General features: G+C 34.0%; 1 pseudogene; it reads left to right on the top strand.

Annotated features, from left to right (window-relative positions):
* The first annotated feature begins 225 nt into the window (after positions 1-225).
* Positions 226-1,131, top strand: LOC111149248 (annotated as a pseudogene).
* Positions 1,132-19,351: the final 18,220 nt, after the last annotated feature.

The raw sequence follows: 19,351 nt of genomic DNA on the forward strand, positions 1-19,351 counted from the left end.
AACACTGAAAAGAAAGAAAAGAAAAGAAAATGAAAAAAAAAATAGGTTTCCAGACTTTGACCATGAATTTCTGATTCAGTAGATTTTTGCTTGGGGCTCAAAAATTTGCTTCTCTGGCCCTGGTGTGAGGCTATACTGCACAGCTGTTTTGAGGAACAGTAGTAGTTTATTTCTGTTTACATTCTTTCCCACTAGCGTGTGTGCCACTTGGAAAATTGGGTGGAAGATTAGATGAACATGGACCTGATCTCCTTGAGGTCCCAGAACTATCTTTTCAGTTGTGAGAATATCACTTTAGGGTGGATAACAATGAAAATAAGCAGTTATCTTTTTTATCTTTAAAAATGGTCAGTTCAGGGTGGGTGCAAAGGATTAATTGTACATTGTTGAAACAGAGGAAATGAATTATGAAGACAGTCCAATTAAAGTCACATTGGCAACTCTGACAAATGTCAGAACAGCCAATGGTTGACGTTGGTGGCTTTGAAATATTACCACCTGTAGTCTTTCACTGAAATGTGGTTCACGACCTGCACATATTTATGGACAGCACTTAGTAGTTGTGGAGTAAAATGCAGAGTCAGAAGATAACAGAGGAAGAAGATGTGGAACTCCTTAATATATCTGGAAAATTCTTCTGTCCTAGAAGTGGTAACAAGTTTCCACAGAAAAAAGTAAAACTTGCTGCTGATGAAGATGATGATGAAAATGATGATTTGGATGATGAGGAAGCTGAAGAAAAGGTCTAGTAAAGAAATCTATACAAGATACTCTGGCCCAAAATGTACACAAACCAAACCAGAGTAGAAAAGACTAAAAACAATCAACACCAAGATCAAAAGATCAAGAATCTTAAAAAAAAAAAAAAAAAAAAAAAAGGAAAAGATTCCTAAAACACTGGAAGGACCTAGTCCTCTAGAAGACATTAGAGCAAAAATGCAAGGAAGTATAGAAAAAAGGTACCTCTCTTCCCGAAGTGGAAGCCAAGTTCATCAGTTATGCAAAGAGTTGCTTCCAGATGACTGACCAAGAGTCTATTCAAGATCTCTGTCAATAGAACAAGTGTCTTTAAGAAATAGTTTAAAAATTTTGCTAAAATTTTCCATTTTATTTCATTTCTGTAACAGTTGATATCTGGCTGTCCTTTTTATAACGCAGAGTAAGAACTTATACTGTGTCTGATAAATGCTGTCCAGGTTCCGTTGCCAAGGATGTGTTGTCCAAATTGCCTGTTCAGTTTTTAAAGATGGAATTCCACCCTTTGCTTGGTTTTAAGTATATATGGAATGTTATAATAGGACATAGAAGTGGTGGTAGTCCGACAAATGGAAATGGTGGGGACTTGAAAATGTCCATGTGAAATAAGGTCAATGTTTTAATAAGGTGAAAAAAAGATCTTGCTTCTCTAGAAGTTTTCTGGTGTTGTCAATGCTATAAGTCTGTAGGTCTGGTGTTGTCAATTCTGTACTCATTGAGAACTAATGGGTAGAACACAAAGAATTCCAAGTATGAATTCTTTGTTTTTCCCTAATAACTCTGAAGTAAATTTTTATGAATTTCCTTATCTGTTAGAGTAAAAGTGTTAGCAGTTATCATATATTATTGTTATGTTAAATAAAACAATACACATAAGGCACATAATATAATACTTAATGCATGGTAAGTGTTCAAAGGAATATTGATAATGTTCCATTCATCTACTTCTCCCAAAGTTGGTCAACCCTAAAACTCTGGAATTCTAACTATATACTTCATAGTTCCGTGTGTGTGTGTGTGTGTGTGTGCCTATGTGTGTGTGAGTGTGTGTATGCATCTGACTTTTGAAAGAAATATATTTCTGTGTAAATTTATCCAGAATAATTTTCACACATTTTTATTATTATTTTATGGTTATCATTATTTTACTATTTTAATCTGAGGTTATTTAATGTAGTTTGGAGTCACCAAAATTTTCAACAGCATAAACCATCTTTCAGAATCCAGATTATTGAGATGGTCAGTTTATATTACTCAAATGTTTCTATGAGGTGTAGTATAAAAAATATAGATCTCAGGGTTTTTTTTTAATTTATTTCTGTCTCTCCCTAAGTATCTAGCACAGTAATCTGTGCTAATCTAATTAATTATCTGCTGAAATTTTTTAATTCTGTCAGAGTTCTCTACACACATAATATTCAGGCACCAAACACAAATAATATATCTGAAGAGTAAAATTCTGTTGTTTTATTGGTGTTCCTCTATTTTGGTTATAATTGCATTGTTCTCTCAAGAATTTGGCCAAAGATTATTCGGTTTGCTGCTTTCACACAACTAATACATATCCAGGAACAGTAAAGTACAACAGATGTCTTTCCAGTAGCAAACTTTTTTTAAAAACTTTACCAATTAAAAGACTTACAAAAGCCAATCCATTGACTCACACAACAAATTGGTGCACTGCAGCATTACAAAGTAACAGCAGAGTTCTATCTTGAGACAATGGTAGAATACTTAATAACCTATTGGGTGGTAGAAATAATACTGCCAGAGACATGGATCTGCCTCATAAAAACATACGATCTTCCAAACTCTGAAAAGGAAATAGTAACAAAGTTTTATGTGATTATATCTCAATGGAAAAGTTCCAACTAAGATTAATATCAATATTATAAGTGATAATACAACATAACATTATTTTTTTAATTTTAAAAGCAAAGACAAACATTTTAAAAGGAAATATAAAAATATATATTTTTTTCAGTTTAAGACTATAAACTTAAAATCCTGAAAAATTTTTATTTGGTGAGATTCAACAAATATTTATTTTATCATATTGTTTCATGCATTGCTACTTCTATCTCCAAATCTAAAGTATTTTTTCAATTCCATCTTTTAAAAAGAATTTCTATGGTTATGAATTTAGATATTATATTTCTTTTCTTTATCTTTTTTTCTAAATAAATAAATTGCAGTATAACCTCCTACTTATTCAACAAGTATTACTTATAACAACATGATAAAATACCAAATAGATAATGACTTATTGTGCAAAAGGCTGGTGAAATATTTGAAGGATACCTGTTCAATTCTTAAACATCCTTTTGTGGTGAAATAAGTAAATACTCCTGAAACCTATTTTGCAAATTATTCTGTGAAAGAAAAAAAATATTAATAATCATGTTGTCACTTTTTCTTTCAGTAATTAATTTTGCTAGAATGGGTTTAAAGAAATTTGGCTCACCATCAATTTCCCTTGATCCTGTGGAATTTCATTGAGAAACATGGTCAAATTAGATTGTTGGAACTTAAAAAGTAATAGTTGGTTGTGAAGTAACAACATAAGATTTCCAACAATTTCAAAATTTTTCAAGTTTTGCTTCACTATACTAAATCAAATATCACAATTATTATTTTTTATAAAGTAAATTGGACTGATGGTAATAAAGAAAATCACTTATATATGTAGCTTACTTAAAGACTGTCAAACTGAATATTACTAAGGTTGTCTACTTATTTCAAGTAGTAGCACATCACTGTAAAACAAGGTCATAATTCTACAAGAATTTTTATATTGTGAAACAAAATTATTGACAAAATAGTAACTGTTAACAACATTTAAGGTACTTTTCCATACAAATTTGACATTATAAATGTGTGCTGTCCAATATGGAAGCCACTAGCTATACCTGGTTATTTAAATTTAAATGTAAATTAATTAAAATACATTAAATCAAAGGTTTACTTTCTCAGTCACACTTGTCACATTTCAAGTGCTCAATAGTCACATGTGATTAAATGGGTATCAAATTAGACAGAACAGATATGGGATATTTCCATCTTTGCAGAAATTTCTGTTGGTCAATACTTTAGTATTTTCCCTAAATCAGTATAGTTTTATTTTAATAGCAAACAGCCTATATTTTATTACCAAAATTTCATGTTCAAGTGTTTATTTCATGCATTTTAATTTAATAACTGAAACATTTATATTAATTAATTTTGTGTATGTATTTGCACTTATGTAAAATATTTTAAATAAGATTTAGTATATTTTAAAAATGTCTATTATATTTGGTCAATATTTGATCAAGTCAATATCTCTTAAATAGTTCAGTGACTGATTTGGAAATGTCTGTGGAATCAACCAGTAGCAAGCCTTAAGAAATTTACGCCAAGCAAAGACACTTGATAATTTATGTCCAGCATTTGATCAGAAGATATTTATAATGGCCAGAACTAAATATTACTTCCCTATAGGTGTTGCTGTCATTACACCACTGTGATCCATGGTTACCCACTCTTTTTTTCTGTTTATTGAACATATGGCCCTCTGAGCAAGTTAATTAAGGGCTATGAATTTGGTTGAATTCTCACTCTCTATTCTCTGTGGGTCTTAAAAAAGAATTATAAATAACATCATTTGAAAGCTTGATATGGTACCAAGAAGTGATATATAAACAGTATGAATTCATTAGATCACAATCTTCAAAACAACTTTATAAGATAGCAACATTATCTTTGTTCTATATTTTAGTAAGTTGATATTCAATGTAGTAAAATCTTTGCTTAAAGGCTGCACTGCTTCTATAACCCAGAGTATAAAATTGGGTATTCTCTTAATGGCCTTTGCTGAGCTAAACTGTCTGTATTCACATGTCATGGAGTGACCCTCCAAAGACAGTTTCACCAACGAATGTGTTCTGTGTATTAAAACATTTATAAAATTCATAAAGTTAAAAAAATAATAAAACTACCCAAAAAAGGAAATGAAAGAGAGAGCAGTACAGAGGAATAAAATACAGAAAAATGGGGGTGGGGGAGAAAGGATGAAAAGGTAATAAAGAATAAATGAGAGAAAAAAAAAAAGCAGAGTAAAGAGTTGAGAATATATGAAATAAGAGAGTTATAGCTCAGGATGAGAAAATAAAACAAAATCTGAATTTCTGCCCATTCCTTTATAATCTAGTCAGTACCAGGTACAAAGTCCACTTCTTTAACAAATACTGTGGACATCTACTAGTTTGTAGGTGCTTTCCTAGATTATTGGAATACAAGCGTTAATGGAACCTTGTCAGAACAAGTTGTGATGATGTATCATCCTTGAGATCTGACTATTAAACTTCCATTAATCTTATCACAGTTTATGGGGCTCTGACCTGCATTCTACTATCTCTGTACTTAAAAATCTCAAAGAGAGGAGAAGAGAGGAAATCAATTCTGATTTGCCTACTAAATGAGCAGTCCCCTTTATTATATTCTTGTATTTAAAAAAAAAGTAACTTCATTAGTTACAAAAGAAATTCACTGTAATTTAATTTTTCTGTTGAAGTGAAAAAATTCCCAAATTGCATTGGCTCTTTTTTTCACGCTGATGGTGGCCTTTCTTGTCTTCTATTTTTCCATTTCAAACCATCTTTTCAAATCATCACTTTCATTTTGCCATTGCCTAATTAAAACCTACCCTACAATCTTTTCTGTTTTCTTAAACCCCAACATTTCAATCCAAGCATAGCATGATGAACTCGGTTTAAAAGGATCAATTTTTAGGAGGGCTGTATAATGTGTTGAATTCTGTTTTCCCAAAATTCACATGCTGAAGTCCTAATGTCCAGTACCTCAGAAGTAACCTCATTTAGAAATAGTCATTGCAGATGTAATTGGTGAATTGATGTCTCCTGATGTGGAAACAAACAAAAAAAAGTAGCATAAAATGCAAAATATAATTTAAAATATAACAAAATATGATAAAAATATTTAAAAATATATAATAAAATAAAAATGCAAAAAACAAAAATATAATAAACATATTTTTAAAAATGAACTTCCTATGAATTAGGCATTGTGCAAAATGTGTCTATATCATTTGATCTTTACAGTCAACAATAGGTAACTTTTTAGCCTGTTCCACTCTTCCATTCATTTCTCTTTACATCAAAATTACCATCTCTTCATTATTATTGTGTTACAAGTTTTGATAACCAGTAGAACAATTTCCTCAGTTTTATTTTTCCTCAAAGGTGTCATGGCTATGTTTTTTTTCTGTTTCTTTGAGTGTCAATATATATTTTATTTATCTGTTTGTTTAAAGATCTTATTTACTTATTTGAGAGAGAATGAACACATGCATGAGTCAGGGAGAGGGAGAGGGAGAAGCAGGTTCCCCACTGAGCAGGGAGCGCAACATGACATGGGGCTCAATCCCAAGACCCTAGGATCATGACCTGAGCTGAAAGCACTTGCTTAACCAACTGTGCTACCCAAGAGCCCCACGATATGTACTTTAAATTCATCCATATTAAATTAAAATTATGTGTTAATCTGGAGAGATGTGACATCCTAACAATACTAAATTTTTCACCTAATGAAAATCTTGTATTCCTCAACTTATTTAGGCATCACTTAATTTCTCTCAAACATTCCTGAAACGTATATAGTCATTAGACTTAGTTTGTTCACACGTACACATTTATATTTTTATACTGTTCATGTTACATATAAAATACACGTTCAGGGGTTCCTGGGTGGCTCAGTGGGTTAAAGCCTCTGCCTTCAGCTTGGGTCATGATCCCAGGTTCCTGGGTTCGAGCCCCATGTAGGGCGCTCTGCTCAGCGGGGAGCCTGCTTTCTCCTCTCTCTTTCTGCCTGCCTCTCTGCCTACTTGTGATCTCTGTCTGTAAAATAAATGAATAAACTCTTTTCAAAAAAATAAAAATAAAATAAAAATAAAATATAAGTTCATTTTCATTACTGGCTGTATGATTACTGACTTGTATTGACTCTCTGAACAAATAATTTATTTGAAATTTGTTTTGTATCATTTTTATATATGATTATATATAAAAATGAAGTTTCATTTTTCCTTTACAATTTTTACACATATCTTAAATCTTTTTTTATTATACTCCCTAGAGTATAATTAAATTTTGTCAACTTTATTTCATTAAGTTTGTATTATCATTTTGTTTATAGCTACACTTATCAGATTTTATACATTCGTGGCAATTTTTAGCTTGTTCAAACTGTTCATCTAAATGGCTTCTTTGAAATTTTGTCACAGGAGGAGGAGTCAAGATGGCAGAGAAGTAGCAGGCTGAGACTACTTCAGGTAGCAGGAGATCAGCTAGATAGCTTATCTAAAGATTGCAAACACCTACAAATCCAACGGGAGATCGAAGAGAAGAAGAACAGCAATTCTAGAAACAGAAAATCAACCACTTTCTGAAAGGTAGGACTGGCAGAGAAGTGAACCCAAAGCGACGGGAAGATAGACCGCAGGGGGAGGGGCCGGCTCCTGGCAAGTGGCAGAGCAATGGAGCACAAAATCAGGACTTTTAAAAGTCTGTTCTGCTGAGAGCCATCAGTCCAGAGGCTAAACCGGGTGAAGCCCATGTGGGGTCAATGTGGCCTCAGGTCCCGCAGGGTCACAGAAGGATCGGGGGTATCTGAGTGTCACAGAGCTTGCAGATATTAGAATGGGGAAGCCAGCTACAGAGACAGAGCCGAGGAGTGAGCTCTCAGCTCGGAGTTACTTTGAACCAGCTGCAGGCTCGATGAGCTAGGAGCACGGCCGGAGGCCAGGTAGATGGGAGTAGTTGGGCACTATTCTCTGAGAGCACACTGAGGAGTGGGGCCCCAAGCTCTCGGCTCCTCTGGGCCAGAGACTGGGAGGCTGCCATTTTCATTCCTGTCCTCCGGAACTCTACAGAAAACATTCATGGAACAAAAGCTCCTGAAAGCAAACCCGAGCTATCACTCAGCCCGGCCCCTGTTAAGGGTGGTGCAATTCCACCTGTGGCAAAGACACTTGAAAATCACTACAACAGACCCCTCCTCCAGAAGATCAACAAGAACTCACGCCAGGACCAAGTTCACCTACCAAGGAGTGCAGGTTCATTACCAAGGAGAGCAGCGCATTTCCAAAAGAGGAGAAAGCAAAGCACGGAACTCATGGTTTTCTCCCCATGATTCTTTAGACTTGCAGTTAATTTAATTTTTTTTCTTTTTCAATTTTTTTTGCATTCTGCTAATTTTTTTAAACTTTTACCCTTTTCTTTTTTAATGTTTTTTAACTAGTTTATCTAATATATATATATTTTTTCTTTTCTTTTTATATTTTTTCTTTATTCATTTTCTTTTTTTTTAATTGTTTCTTTTTTTTTTCTGAACCTCTTTTTATCCCCTTTCTCCCCCCCACGATATGGGATCTCTTCTGACTTGGTTAAACCGTATTTTCCTGGGGTCTTTGCCACCCTTTTAGTATTTTACTTGCTCCTTCATATACTCTTATCTGGACAAAATGACAAGGCAGAAAAATTCACCACAGAAAAAGGAACAAGAGGCAGTACCGAAGGCTAGGGACCTAATCAATACAGACATAGGTAATATGTCAGATCTAGAGTTCAGAATGATGATTATCAAGGTTCTAGCCAGACTCAAAAAAGGCATGGAAGATATTAGATAAACCCTCTCGGGAGATATAAAAGCCCTTTCTGGAGAAATAAAAGAACTAAAATCTAACCAAGTTGAAATCAAAAAAGCTATTAATGAGGTGCAATAAAAAATGGAGGCTCTCACTGCTAGGATAAATGAGGCAGAAGAAAGAATAGCGATATAGAAGACCAAATGACAGAGAATAAAGAAGCTGCGAAAAAGAGGGACAAACAGCTACTGGACCATGAGGGGAGAATTCAAGAGATAAGTGACACCGTAAGATGAAACAACATTAGAATAATTGGGATTCCAGAAGAAGAAAAGAGAGAGAGAGAAGCAGAAGGTATATTGGAGAGAAATATTGGAGAGAATTTCCCTAATATGGCAAAGGGAACAAGCATCAAAATCCAGGAGGTGCAGAGAAACCCCCTCAAAATCAATAAAAATAGGTCCACACCCCGTCACCTAATAGTAAAATGTACAAGTCTTAGTGACAAAGAGAAAATCCTGAAAGCAGCCCGGGACAAGAAGTCTGTAACATACAATGGTAAAAATATTAGATTGGCAGCAGACTTATCCACAGAAACCTGGCAGGCCAGAAAGAGCTGGCATGATATATTCAGAGAACTAAACGAGAAAAACATGCAGCCAAGAATACTATATCCAGCTAGGCTATCATTGAAAATAGAAGGAGAGATAAAAGCTTCCAGGATAAACAAAAACTGAAAGAATTTGCAAACACCTAACCAGCTCTACAGGAAATATTGTAAGGGGTCCTCTAAGCAAAGAGAGAGCCTAAAAGTAGTAGATCAGAAAGAAACAGAGACAATATATAGTAACAGTCACCTTACAGGCAATACAATGGAACTATATTCATATCTCTCAAGAGTTACCCTGAATGTTAATGGGCTAAATGCCCCAATCAAAGGACACAGGGTATCAGAATGGATAAAAAAACAAAACCCATCTATATGTTGCCTACAAGAAACTCATTTTAGACCTGAAGACACCCCCAGATTTAAAGTGAGGGGGTGGAAAAGAATTTACCATGCTAATGGACATCAGAAGAAAGCAGGAGGGGCAATCCTTATATCAGATCAATTAGATTTTAAGCCAAAGACTATAATAAGAGATGAGGAAGGACACTATATCATACTCAAAGGATCTGTCCAACAAGAAGATCTAACAATTTTAAATATCTATGCCCCTAACGTGGGAGCAGCCAACTATATGAACCAATTAATAACAAAATCAAAGAAACACATCAACAATAATACAATAATCGTAGGGGACTTTAACACTCCCCTCACTGAAATGGACAGATCATCCAAGCAAAAGTTCAACAAGGTAATAAAGGTCTTAAATGACACACTGGACCAGATGGACATCACAGATATATTCAGAACATTTCATCCCAAAGCAACAGAATACACATTCTTCTCTAGTGCACATGGAACATTCTCCAGAATAGATCACATCCTCGGTCCTCAATCAGGTCTCAACCGGTATCAAAAGATTGGGATCATTCCCTGCATATTTTCAGACCACAATGCTCTGAAGCTAGAACTCAATCACAAGAGGAAATTTGGAAAGAACCCAAATACATGGAGACTAAACAGCATCCTTCTAAAGAATGAATGGGTCAACCAGGAAATTAAAGAAGAATTGAAAAAATTCATGGAAACAAATGATAATGAAAACACAACGGTTCAAAATCTGTGGGACACAACAAAGGCAGTCCTGAGAGGAAAATATATAGCGGTACAAGCCTTTCTCAAGAAACAAGAAAGGTCTCAGGTACACAACCTAACCCTACTCCTAAAGGAGCTGGAGAAAGAACAAAAAAGAAACCCTAAACCCAGCAGGAGAAGAGAAATCATAAAGATCAGAGCAGAAATCAATGAAATAGAAATCAAAAAAACAATAGAACATCAACGAAACTAGGAGCTGGTTCTTTTAAAGAATTAATAAGATTGATAAACCCCTGGCCAGACTTAGCGAAAAGAAAAGAGAAAGGACCCAAATAAATAAAATCATGAATGAAAGAGGAGAGATCACAATTAACACCAAAGAAATACAGACAATTATAAGAACATACTATGAGCAACTCTACGCCAACAAATTTGACAATCTGGAAGAAATGGATGCATTCCTAGAGACATATAAACTACCACAACTGAACCAGGAAGAAATAGAAAGCCTGAACAGACCCATAACCAGTAAGGAGATTGAAACAGTCAACCAAAATCTCCAAACAAACAAAAGCCCAGGGCCAGACGGCTTCCTGGGGGAATTCTACCAAACATTTAAAGAAGAACTAATTCTTATTCTCCTGAAACTGTTCCAAAAAATAGAAATGGAAGGAAAACTTCCAAACTCATTTTATGAGGCCAGCATCACCTTGATCCCAAAACCAGACAAGGATCCCATCAAAAAAGAGAATTAAAACCAATATCCTTGATGAAAACAGATGCGAAAATTCTCACCAAAATACTGGCCAATAGGATCCAACAGTACATTAAAAGGATTATTCACCATGACCAAGTGGGATTTATTCCAGGGCTGCAAGCCTGGTTCAACATCCACAAATCAATCAATGTGATACAACACATTAATAAAAGAAAGAACAAGAACCATAGGATACTCTCAATAGATGCTGAAAAATCATTTGACAAAGTACAGCATCCCTTCCTGATCAAAACTCTTCAAAGTGTAGGGATAGAGGGCACATACCTCAATATTTTCAAAGCCATCTATGAAAAACCCACCGCAAATATCATTCTCAATGGAGAAAAACTGAAAGCTTTTCCGCTAAGGTCAGGAACACGGCAGGGATGTCCATTATCACCACTGTTATTCAACATAGTACTAGAAGTCCTAGCCTCAGCAATCAGACAAAAGGAAATTAAAGGCATCCAGATCGACAAAGAAGAAGTCAAACTATCACTCTTCGCAGATGATATGATACTACATGTGGAAAACCCAAAAGACTCCACTCCAAAACTGCTAGAACATGTACAGGAATTCAGTAGAGTGTCAGGATATAAAATCCATGCACAGAAATCAGTTGCATTTCTCTACACCAACAACAAGACAGGAGAAAGAGAAATTAAGGAGTCAATCCCATTTACAATTACACCCAAAACTATAAGATACCTAGGAATAAACCACTGAACCACCCATTGTTAAGGATTTTAAAACTATGTTTATGAATAAGACTGGTTTGTACTTTTATCTTTTTGACATTTTGATATTAAGACTATTGCAGTCTCATAAAATAAGTTAAAAGTGTTCCCTTTTTTTTCTATTCTCTGGTGACATTTGTGAAAAATTAGTATTATTTCTTTAAATTTATCAGTGAATAAACTCCTCCTGAAGTACTTGTTTGGTCTGTTTGTTTTCATTGAGAAGGTTTCTTTTTTTTTTTTTTTTAAGATTTTATTTACTTATTTAACAGAGATCACAAGTAGGCAGAGAGGCAGGCAGAGAGGTGGGGGGAAGCAGGCTTCCTGCTGAGCAGAGAGCCCTGATGTGGGGCCCAATCCCAGAACCCTGATATCATGATCCAAGCTGAAGGCAGAGGCTTTAACCCACTGAGCCACCCAGGCATCCCTCATTGAGAAGGTTTCTAAGATTATATTTTAAAAAAAATAAGAATTAGTGTAGTGTTTTATTTCTTTCTGACCTAATTTTAATAAGTTGAATTTTTCAGGAAATTTTCCATTTCACTTAAAATTTCAAATTTGTTGAAATATGACTATGATGTCTTTTTTATGATAGTTTTAAATAACTTTTTATTGTCAAATATAACATAAATAGAAAAAAGAATAAGGCAAATGTAGTGTTCATATCTTATTATTAAGCAGCTACACCATTATAATCTTCACAATTTATAATATTTTTCAATGCCTCTGGTCATTGAACAGTGATATTACTACACACTTGTTAGAATATCTGCAAAGGAGTACAGAGCTAATCTGGTGAAAACATTACAAAAATATACAATAGCTGGAATTTCATGATTGGTGGATGTTTTCATGGAGGAGATTATGAAAATCATTAACTGGACTGAGAGGTTGTTTTCAAAGTACATCAAAGAAAATCTGGCCATGTAAATTGTAAAGTAAGTTTAGAAAGTGATGAAGTTCTAGGATTTTCTGGGAGCTAGCTTTTTATTTTTGAGTGTGTAGGATATTTAATATTTTTAATCTTTTGTTGTCTAACAAATATAGCCTTTATGAAGATAGCCCTTTTTTCCTTTCACTTGTTATATGGTAACATAATCTCAAGTTAAAAAGGCAATGGGAAATGTATGAAGGTAATACATTATTTGTAGGTACCAACATTTTTATTTTGAGTAGACTTCTTTAATTGAAGTTTGCAAAACAATGTATTTTGTCTAATCAAATTCACACTATGGAACCTATGGACATCATTAGTAACCAATGACATTAACTCAACTGGACAGGAGATACACACAGACAGACAGACAGACACACACACACACACACTGTAAAATTCATACACATACACACTGTAAAATTCATCTTTTGGCCACTAATCCTTCTGGGCTTGCAAGAGCTCTCTGATCAGTGTTTTAAAGTTGTTATAACATTAGTCTGTGAGAACATACAGGCATAGATGCAGTTCTTGGCTCTGTCATTTACCTCCAATGATACCGCACATATTTCATCTGTTTCAGTGTTATTATATATAAAATTCAGATAGTATGTCACAGTTTTGTGGTGATATGAATAAGAGCATCTACTATTGATCTTACTATGCTGTAAATCTCCACTAAATTATTCACATGTATTTGTCCTCGAAAGGTATAGTATGACTTAGGTTGTTACTCTAAAAGAAATGAAGACACTAGACTATGAAATAACTGCTTTTACTCTGGTTCTTCTATTTCTCATTGGACTAATTAGTGACAGGAAAAAATTGCAGGCAAGAGAAGGTATTCCAACCTCATGAAGGCAGTGGCAAATGCAGAGAATGTAAATGGGGCAAATTATTTTTAACTCATCAGATAGAGGAAAGTAGCTAAAGTTAGAGATTCTAATGAGTAACTTTAAAGGTATAGAAATTACTAGGTAATTGGGTTTTGATACCAAAATATTACCATTATCACAATTAAAAAAAAAGTCTTTGTGGTATTTTGATTTATATAGTATGTTACAAAATACATTTGCCTTTGCACCAAATTGATGCCTAATGCTTTATTTATAAGGTTAGAAATCAGAGTAAATAAACCATATCTAATCTTCACAAAGTTTAAATAGTGTGCGTGTGTATATATACCATAAGCATGTATTTTGGTTTTAATAAATTTCTGCTTCTTTGAATTACTAACACATGTTAATGAAAGTAGCTTTATCATACAGGAGCAAACAAACTGAATGAGTTATTGAGTTATTCCAGACTGAAACATTGTATATGTGCAGCAAAGAATTTAGTGAACTTTTAGGGCTATATACCTAAAGTACAATTAAGGTCAGAATTGAACCTGCAAATCACCAGGGTAGTGAACTAAAGAGCAACATTTTCAAAGACTTCTTTGCTTATCTTTCCCTCAAAAAAAAAAAAAAAAAAAGGCTGTACATGCATCTACAAGGCACAAGTCAAGGATATGGTACCTAGAAATTTATTTTTGACCACCTATGAAAATAAAGAAGAGTGCTCCAAAACTGAATATTCTTAATAATTATTTAACATTAGAAGACAAATGAAAAGTATGTTAAAAAAAAAAAAAAAGTCAAGTTTTCAGCTAGCTCAGAGAAAGTGCTTGGCAATGTTTAACTTAACTTAAATCTTGTGATTTTGTAAAACAACAGTAAATAAATTGTCTCATTCTGTTATGTTCCAGAAAGCTATGTCTGGGTTTCTTATTTAGAACCAGAATACTTGTTAACCAAGTCTTGGACATGTATCTCTGTTTCCCTCAGTCCCCTGAATGTTGATCTACCCACCATCCAAGTCAATATACAACCCGTTCTTAACAGCTTCTCCAAGAATTGGCTGGCATCAGGGTAAACCCACTCTGATCTACTGTCCTATCCATTCATTCCTTCAAACTACTACTCTGCTCCCTGCTCTTTCTTGCTTTGTTTTATTTATTTTTGTTTTGTTTATTCTTCCCTATAATAGAAAAGCTAATTTCTGCCTAACTTCTGAGACACTCATAGACCTAATGGTTGGCGTTATCTCCCAATGGAAATAGTCTTTGCCCCCCAACTTGGTAGTCCATTTTCTCCTTTTGGCAACAATTTTTGACATAAAGTTTCTCTTTGCCTAAATTCTGATTTTCTTTTTATTTGACATAGTTCAGAATAAATATTATATATATATATATATATATATATATATATATATATATATATAAAGCCTTGTCATTCCATATGATTTCACTCATATGTGGAATTTAAGAAACAAAACAGATGAATATAGGGGAAGGGAAAGAAAAATAAAATGAGATAAAAACAGAGAGGAAGGCAAACCATGAAAGACTCTTTAACTCTAGAGAACAAACAACGTTTCTGGAAAGGAGCTGTGTGTGGAGGATGGAGTAATTGGGTAATGGGCATTAAGGAGGATACTTGATGTAATGAGCACTGGATGCTATATACAACTGATGAATCACTAAACTCTATCCTGAAACTAATAATACACTAAAGGTTAACTAACTTGAATTTAAATTAAAAACAAACAAACAAACAAAAAACCTTCTCAGTCCTGATCTTGCAATGAATGAATGAATAAATAGATGATAATGATAGATAGATAGAAAGAAAGAAAGGAAGAAAGAAAGAAAGAAAGATTTGTCATCTCTACGCTAACATTTATTATCAAAACCAAAACCAAAGAAATCATGAATCACTATTAAGTATTAGTACTATCACTTCTTGCTTTCCCTGTATCTTCTCCCACACACCTTCATTCATCATTAAAACCCTTGACCATAGGGTGTAAAACAATCCTAAAAATGGAAGAATGAACTATTTAAAATGCTTATTTCATTTTGGTTCTGCTCTGGTCATCCTATTCTTATTTCTCATTTTTTGGAGGCAAAGAACTTTCACAAGACTCAATATGTAAGAAGTCTAGATAAATACTTAATAAATATGATTGCTAGTAATGAAAAGTAACCAGTTTCATCATTATAAAAATCTCCATTAGCAGTCACTTTAATCAAAGTATATATATTTGAATAGTGCTTGGTTGCTTATTTTTATTTTTTAAAATATTTTATTTATTTATTTGAGAGAGAGACAGAGGTAGCACAAGGTGGGAGGAGAGGGAGAAGCAGGTTCCCCATTAAGCAAGGAACCCAATTCAGGGCTTGGTCCTAGGACCCTGAGATCATGACCTAAGCTTAAGGTAGATGCTTAACTGACTGAGCTACCCAGTTGCCCCTGCTTGGTTCTTTATAAGATAACTTTCATAATTTTCCTGTTACCTCCAAAAAAAATCTTAGTGTATAGAAATTATACGGGCACCTGGGTGTCTCAGTGGTTTAAAGCCTCTGCCTTTGGCTTGGATCATGATCCCAGAGTCCTGGGATGGAGCACCACATTGGGCTCTCTGCTTAGCAGGGAGCCTGCTTCCTCCTCTCTCTCTGCCTACTCGTGATCTCTCTCTGTCAAATAAATAAATAAAATCTTGAAAAAAAAAGTTTAAAAAAATTGTACTATTATTTGCTCTGTATCAAGCAAGAAATGATTAGTGATGCTAGAGTTTCAAGTTCACATAAATAAGTTTCAAGTTCTTTTAATTAATATATTTGTTTTCTGTATTAGAAATAGAATTCTATGCACTGCACCTAGATATTTGTGAAATTATTTTTTTTCACTTTTTTTTTTTGCATGGGTTGCTAGAAAAATCGAAGTTAAACCAGTGCTCTATTTATTTGCAGCAACTATCCTTAGCCTAATTGTTTGCTGCTCTCTCTACCTTGGCTCTACTGCTTTCAGTAAGACTCCTTATTATTATTATTTTTTTTTTCTAAAGTAGGTGAGGATAGATTAGTGAATGCACAAAATAGTATCTACCAGTAATTATTTTTTAAGACTCTTTCTTTAGTGAGAGAGCAAACTTTTCACAGTGTTATTTAAGGCAGTCTTTATTTAATGGGAACTCTCTCTCTTGCAACTTGTCAACCACTCATTGATCATGTCTTTTTAAAAGCCTCATTTAAAGTGTTTCTATAAAAATTGGCGAGACACTGATGTAAAGACAAGCAGAAAAGTCTTTTTACTTAGAACATCTCATCTGAAATTCCTGTTCAACCACTTATTAGGTAAGTGGCCTTTAATGAACCATTTAATTTCTCTCAAACTTGGTTCCTTTGTCTTGAAATGGGGCTTATAAATAGGGATTATAAAATAATCCCTACTTCAGACAAATTTAGTAAATGTAAAATGAAAGCATAAGCAAAAGTACTATTTCTTTTTTTTTTTTTTTTTCATTTTAAGCAAAAGTACTATTTCAAATGCCATGTACCACTGATAAGAGAAAAACTATACTCTAAGCTGGCCCATCAAACCAGCAAGATATCCCAGTCCCTGTCTCAAAGCCCTTCTGCGCTCCTCTTCCCTTCGCTGTTTCCCAAGGGCACCAAAAGTACCAAGTATGAGGAAGTAGAAGGGTATAAATTACTCTCCTGCTTGACCTCTGGGCTCAGACCTTTGGAGAACACTCTCCTCTGAGCCCGCCAGGGTGTTAAATAAAGCTTCCGATCCTCGCAAGTCTCCAAGTGCTGCTTGGATCTTCTGTCAGGACCCAGTCCAGGTTCCGTAACATCATACCCATGCTACTTATGTTTATTATACTTTAAAGAACTCAAGGGGAAAAATTTCTTCAGCAATGTAATGTTTCACTTAAATATATTTTAACTATATTTTTTTCCTAAAGTGCATGTATAAATTAAAAACAGAAGACTCATTAATCAAATATGAATATGTTTATATTCTCCTAGTATTCTCCTAGTAATTCAGGTGTGGGTAATGAGTTTGTTTGTGTGTGTAGAGTGTAAAAGCAGGCAAAGATAAAACACTTTCAAAGTCCACACCCAGAGTAAGGGACCTAGGCATTATGGACTCTAATTATGAACTCTCTTCGGTTCTGGTACTTGGATTTATACATTTTCAGTGGAATTTAAACAGGATTATTTCAATGATTGTTAAGCTGTCAAGACTCTGATGTGATTTCCTTCATGAACAACTCAGTTCCTATTATAGGTTACCTTGTTTTATAGTGGGCATTTGAAAACCTATGACTATGCTTCATGTTCTAATTTACACCCATTTCACGTACTGTATGGTTTTAAGTGACTCGCTTCAGAAGGATCCCAGGAGTCGCTAGGAAAACTCTCTGTTCTTTTTACTTTTCATATAGCATTAGTGTTTTAAATGATAAGGCTGTACCCATGGATACAGGAAAATTTAATAGAATGAACCAGTGACAGCAAGGATATGGCATAGATAACCACCCTCTCCCTCTTAAAGTTTCTTGCTCTTCATATAGATAATAAAGTATAATACCACTTTAATAGATAATAAAGTATAATAAAGTATAAAAATATAATACCAGTATAATTATCTATAATATAGATAATAAAGTATAATAAAGTTAAAAAAAAGAGCAATACATATTTTCATTAAATTCCAAATATTTAGGAAATACATTTTTTAAAGTTTCAAGAAAACATACATATACACACATATATAAAAACTTAGTTAACCTCACACATATATACACACACACGCTCATACACACACACACACACACACACACACACAATGCCTCTATATGTACCCATATACATGTACACATTATATATGTATATATAATATCTATTCTCATTTTTTATATTTTGGTTTTCTCTTAGGTCTCTTCAGTGCTGTGAGGCAAATGACATTCCAGATAAAGATGACTAAGAATTTCTAGAGTTTTAAACTAATCTTCCTGTTGAAAATATCTGTCATTCTCACACTTGGTGTGTGGAACTTATTTATATTCTTCAGTAAAAAAAAAAATATTTTTTCTGTTATTTTGCAGATATGTGTGTGTGTGTGTGTGTGTGTGTGTATACATACATTTTAAACAGCACAACAGACCATTCTAATTCATGAGAGACCGATAAGAAGGCAGGTCAGGGGCACCTGGGTGGCTCAGTGTGTTAAAGCCTCTGCCTCTGGCTCTGGTCATGATCCCAGGGTCCTGGGAATGAGCCCCACATTGGGATCTCTGCTCAGCAGGGAGCCTGCTTCCTCTTCTCTCTCTCTCTCTCTCTCTGCCTGCCTCTCTGCCTACTTGTGATATCTATCAAATAAATAAATAAAATCTTTAAAAAAAGAGAGAGAGCAGGTCAATCTGCAGGGGTTGCTACTTAGCATTCTTGATTGTGTGAATTTTTTTGGCACTTCAAGTAAATAACCAAAGCACTCATAAAAAGATTTGAAATAAAATGCAAATAAAGAAATAGTGATAGAAGAGGTGATTTTTGCAACATCATTTCTATTCTTCATTAAAATAAACAATGAACTTTTCCTTATATTTTTCATTTTGAGAAAAGTAATACTTTTCCACCTTGTTCAAGATATGAATGTGCATGTATATACCAGATAGAAAAACTAGTTCAATCAGGACTATTTTTTTAGAATAACATTTCATAATGACACGTTATTCTTAAACTACTGTATTGGTTCTTTTCAATAGCTTCAAATGGCATTTTTAAAGGTTAACTGCAAAGAGCCTGTTGAATCTATTCCCACTTCAAATCTTTTATTATTTTCCCCTGGATGTTTCAAACTCTTTGTTATACTGTCGAAGCTGCTCATCTGTGATTACACTACACTGAGCTGTGTATGTGTCAACTCATTATCCCAAACAATAGTTAATATAGCAATTCTGAAACACAATGTTATTGCCTGATTCTGGA

Source organism: Enhydra lutris, unplaced genomic scaffold (assembly GCF_002288905.1).
Source record: "Enhydra lutris kenyoni isolate GAN:26980312 unplaced genomic scaffold, ASM228890v2 scaffoldscaffold21, whole genome shotgun sequence".
In the NCBI taxonomy this organism is placed as follows: Eukaryota; Metazoa; Chordata; class Mammalia; order Carnivora; family Mustelidae; genus Enhydra; species Enhydra lutris.